The following is a 5,615-nucleotide window of genomic DNA, read 5'->3' as shown; positions in this document are numbered from 1 at the left end:
ACTGTGCCACCTAGTTGCCTACCTATCTCTATATAATTATATATACTTTGTTAAAGCCCTTTTTCTTGTCCTTCACATTTATTGCCAATCTCAGCTCCTTTTGAACTTTAGCACGCAAGCCCCTCTTCTCAGAGAGCTGGGCCTCCCTTGGTTTCATTCATCTACTCTTGCCTGCCTTTGCTTCCATCTTCTATCAGTCCATTTCACTGGGAGGCAAGGAGCTATGATGATGTATCCTATTTCATTTTTTAATAATTATTTACTTAAATGTGTTCTGCATAACTATAAATATTTGTAATAGGTTTTGTTTTTCCTGTCTTCTATTGGGTAGAGGAGAAGGTAGGGGGAGGGAGAAAATTTGGAACTGAAAAAAGAGAGAAAAAAGTTTCTGTGCTTAGAAAATAATGATGGTAATAGTAAAAATTTTAAATTAAAATTTTCATTATAATAATATTTATTTGTTTGTTCATTTCTTTCATTACTCATTCATTATTCACTTATAGGTAGCAGGATATAGTAGAGAGAGTGCTGGGTTTGGAGTCAAAGAGGCCCGGATATACACCCTTCCTCTGGTGGGACCAGCTATGTGCCTGTCCTGTGGCAAGTCATTTAATATCTCTAAATCTCCATGGCTTCTTCAGTATTATCCACTAAATCATAGATCAAATGGCTGTGAAATGTCTTGGTGGCCAGAATCCCCACACGAGGAGCTCCTCATGCTGACATGATCATATATTTACTTACTTAGGTCTCATTAGGCCAAGTGGACAGAGAGTTGACCTCCAAGTCAGGAGGGCCCAGTTCAAGCCCAAACTCTGACACATCCTGATTGGGTGACTCCAGATTAAGTCACAGGCAGTGTCAGAGGTGGGGCATGACCCAAGGTCCTCTGAAAGAAACTTTCTTTCAGAAGTCTTTCTTAAAAGTCTTCCTTAGGTGATTTAACCAAGCTCCCTGAAAGTAGCAGTAGGGCAGTTCTGGACCAATAAAACAACCCTTTGGGGAAGGATGTCCACTATTGAAATGTAGGAAGAAAAATAGGACCATAGGGAGATTTCTATTACATTGTGTTAGGAGTTCTTCCTGAAACCTCCATTTTGGGGAAGGGCCCAGACCAGCCACCTCACGAAGAATCCCATGATTCTTCGGACATGGCTGCCATGTCCTCCCCAAAGTATACCTCCTTTTTCACCCCCATCTTTACTTTTAGCTGCTTTTTATGTATTGTCTTCCTCCCTTAGAATGTAAGCTTCTTGAGGGCAAGGTCTGTCTTCTTCTTTTGGTTGGATTTTTTAAAAAATTTGTATGGGGTAGCTAGGTGGCTCAGCGAGTAAGAGCACCAGCTCCAGTGTTGGGATCACCTGGGATCTAATCCGGGCTCTGATACTTAGCACCACACCCAGAAATAGCTGGCCATGTAACCTTGAGCAAGTTACTTAACCCCAATTGCTTTAAAAAAAAAATTTGTATCCTCAGTGCTTAGCACAGTGACTAAAGCATAATAGGTACTTAATCAATGCTTGTTCACTAGACTTGTTCACTCCAGGAAAGGGGAGGGGTGGCTAGGTGGCTGAGTGAATAGAGCACAGGCCCTGAAGTCAGGAGGACCTGAGTTCAAATCTTCCTCAGACACTTACGCACTTACTAGCAGTAATTTTGGGCAAGTCACTTAACCCCAATTGACCTCCAAAAAAAAAAAAGAGAGGAAAGGGGAGAAAGAAGTGCATACTAAAGGCTACAAAAGGTACAAAGGTAAGTGTCTGCAGATCCAGGTGAATCTTAGGAGGAGCATAAAATACACGGGGCTAGTTACTCTTGAATGTTTGGTGACTGGTCTGGGATCAGGAAATGGTGGGGGAAGGGAGCATGGCTTTACTGGGCAACCGAACGAGATTCAAGAGTGAGACAGCATTGTACTGGAGGAGTGAGTACAGAGGGAAGATGGTTTCAGTGGGTTTACATTTGGGATTGATTGGGAAAAGGGCGTCAGAGAATATGCGTAGCACAGAAATTGCGACTGCAGACACTGGCAGTTGGGCTACGTGTCTTGGACCAGGCATGAATGCAGAGAGGCAACATGATGTAGGAGCCTCAGCCAGGAAGACTCGGGTTCAAGTCCTGACCCTGGGCAAGGCCAGAGGGGTCAAACCCAAGCCAGTGGGCCACAGGTAGCCCATGCCACTCCAACTGCAGCCCAAATCAGATCAAAATGTAATTGGGAAATTCTTAATAAAATAAATGAAAATGCAATCAAATATAATATAAACATGGTTTTCTTAGTCAATGTGTAGTCTTCAGGGATCCTTCTCTAAAGTTTAATAATCCTTGTTTCAGTTTGAGTTTGATACCACCGCTGGAGGCAATCCAATAAGGCTATAAATTGCTGAGGAGGTGCTAACCTGACTGGAAGAGGGACTTTCCTCTTCCAGAAGTTTCCTATAGCACAGTTTCTGTGCCTATATCTAATGTCTTCTGCTGAGTGGGCTTTGTGTCTCTCACTAGAAAGGTGGGGAACTACCAGTACAGAATGTCACACAAACTAGTAGTAAGGGGTCACTTTGTTAGTTGGCTTTGCTTAATTTTATGAGGTAGGATTAGTGACATGACATATGTAATGTTAATGGGGTTTGAAGATCTTCCATGCCCTTGATTGGCAAGTAAACAGGTACTTAACACTTAATTTCAAGTTAATTATATCAAGCCTCTGTTAAAGAAACAGGAGGTATGAACCCCTATTGCTGATGTAACAGGAAGGGGTGGAATAGGGAGGAGCTAATGCTGCATATAAGGAAGAGTACAAGCTGGACAATCAGAACTTCTTGTGGAATTCTTGAAGAACTTCTTGGATCAAGCCACATGAAGGCTGGAGAAAGTGATTTTGATTTTGAGAATGGAGCTTTTGCTGAGAGCTTCCAAGAACCAGACTGAGGAGCTACCCTGAGTGAGAGAGGAGGATTCCTGCTTGAAGGAAACTATTCTGTTGTGAAGGCTTGGGAACAGAGGTGTTCACTGCATTAACCATGGGTACCAACTTCGTGGTTACTGTAATGACTTTGGCTTTCTGGTTCTGGGACTTGGTTTTCAGGTATTTGAATAAAGGCTTTGGTTCTATCCCCCATGTGGAGAGCCTGTTACATTTTGTGATTCGCAACTATAGCAGCATATTCATAACCACTGTAGGTGTTGTGAATATTGCATTATTGTTACAACATATTAGGAAAAGCCCATGGTGCTTACGTATATGTGCATCTGCATGTATATGCATATATATTCCTACATTAATATCTGATGTCAATATGTACATTACATACAATATGTATACAGTGTTTATGTGTGTGTACATCATCCCTCCCTCATTCAAATCAAAGTCAACTGCAAGTCACATCATTATTTCCCTGATACCATGGTCTCCTTCAAAAACAAAGGATATAACCTGTGTGTACATATACACATATATTAATATATGATATATTATATATGCACATGTATACACACATATATGAACATATTATAGTAATATGTACATTTTAATACAATGTGTTTATACACATTAATATATAAATATGTATATTGCACATATTACATTAATATATGACATTAGTACATTCATCTTACATAAATATGCACACACATATGTGTGTATATATATATATATACATGCACACACATATTATACACACACACAAAGTGGGTGTGTAGACGCTCATATGTATATGAGTAATAGGATGAACTGGCCAATGAGCTCATGATGATGTGGAACGGAAAGGCCAGGCTCTTCACTTGAGAGATGTAATAGTAATGGCATTTAAAGATTCCCCTGTATTGGCTTGGTTTTTGGTTTGATTGTGTTAAAACCCAGAGTTTGTTAATCCCACTTGTGGGATGGACTTATTGATGTGAAAAGAGAGTGCTGAACTGGGAGGAGCCGGTGACATAGATTTGGAAAGACACAAGAGAGAGGCAGGAATTGTGTTCGCAGCCACTGCTGCCTTAGCTCTCCAGTGCTAGGGCCGCCTCTCGCTCTCCAAGCCCAAGCCTAAAGAGAAGAGGGGTGTATAAGGAGAAGTTTTCAGGAACATGGCTCCTACCAAGCAAACTGCCTGTAAATCCACCGGTGGTAAAGCCCCCAGGAAGCAGCTCACTACAAAAGCCACTCGCAAGAGTGCGCCCTCTACTGGAGGGGTCAAGAAACCTCATCGCTACAGGCTGGGTACTGTGGATGTTATCAGAAGTCCACCGAACTTCTGATTCATAAACTTCCCTTCCAGCGTCTGGTGCGTGAAATTGCTCAGGACTTCAAAACAGATCTGCGCTTCCAGAGTGCAGCAATTGGTGCTTTGCAGGAGGCAAGTGAAGCCTATCTGGTTGGCCTGTTTGAGGACACCAACCTATGTGCTATCCACACCAAACGTGTCACAATCATGCCAAAAGATATCCAGCTAGCACGCTGCATACGTGGAGAACGTGCTTAAACTCCACTATGATGGGAAACATTCTTCATTCTCAAAACAGAAAAAAATCTCTTCTTCCTGTTATTGGTAGTTCTTAACGTTAGATATTTTTTTCCCATGGGGTCAAAAGGTACCTAAGTATATGATTGTGAATGGAAAAATAGGGGACAGAATCAGATATTGGCAAGTTTTTTCCATTTTCATTTGTGTGTGAATTTTGAATATAAATGAGAGGACATAAAGCATTAATGCGGTCAAAAAAATGTTTCCGTGAACAAGTTTCAACAATTCAACTTTATAACAATTATAAATAAACCTGTTGAATTTTTCTGGACAATGCCAGCATTTGGATTTTTTTAAAAAGTAAATTTCTTATTGACAGCAACTAAATGGTGTTTGTAGCATTTTTATCATACAGTAGATTCCATCCATTCACTATGCTTTTCTAACTGAGTTGTCCTACATGCAAAGTACATGTTTTTAATGTTGTCTGTCTTCTGTGCTGTTCCTATAAGTTTGCTATTAAAATACATTAAACTAAAAAAAAGAGAGAGAGAGAGGCAGAAGAACTTTTTGGAAGCACCCTTTTGGAGGCAGAGAGGATTGCTGAGGGCCACTTTGAATTGCCCTGAACTTTTGAGACCTGTCCCTGGAGCTGCCAAGGACTGAGGAGACATGGCTGTTTTGCTGGTACTTTGTCTGTCTGTTTTGATGTTGTTTTGCCAGATTTTTCCACTGGTGAAAGACAGTCCTGTTGTTGCAGAAGTTCTGGAACCTGACTGTTGGTTCAGAGCTCCTGAGACTGTTCTGCAGACAGAGAGTGAATACTGTCCACTGGTGAAGGACAGTGCTGTTGTTGCAGGGGTCTGGGAACCTTGCTGTTGGTTTCGAAGCCCTGAAGAAGGATTTTCTTGTTGTATGTTTACAGAAATCCTGGAAGAGGGTTTTGCTAATGTTTTCAGGGGTCCTAGGACTGTTCTGCAGACAGAGGATGAATTAATGAAGAGACTGGCAATGTATCTTGTGGCCTTGCTAAGCTTTGTCTCCTCAGGAACAAAGATTGCTGAGAACTTGCCTCATGTCAAGATGAAGAAAAGACCTCCATTTGGGTATTAAGTGCTGTGCTTAAACTTGTTGTAACTCTGGGGTAGATTCAATTGTGAT

At 41.3% G+C, this 5,615-nt stretch overlaps 1 pseudogene; it reads left to right on the top strand.

Annotated features, from left to right (window-relative positions):
* The first annotated feature begins 3,997 nt into the window (after positions 1-3,997).
* On the top strand, positions 3,998-4,992 carry LOC138154401 (histone H3.3C-like; annotated as a pseudogene).
* The last annotated feature ends 623 nt before the right edge of the window (positions 4,993-5,615 follow it).

Source organism: Petaurus breviceps, unplaced genomic scaffold (genome assembly GCF_028583685.1).
Source record: "Petaurus breviceps papuanus isolate PSGF00001 unplaced genomic scaffold, PetGlider_PUasm1.0 91041, whole genome shotgun sequence".
Classification (NCBI taxonomy): Eukaryota; Metazoa; Chordata; class Mammalia; order Diprotodontia; family Petauridae; genus Petaurus; species Petaurus breviceps.
The sequence above is the reverse complement of the archived record's forward strand: the minus strand, read 5'-3'. Positions and strand labels throughout refer to the sequence as shown.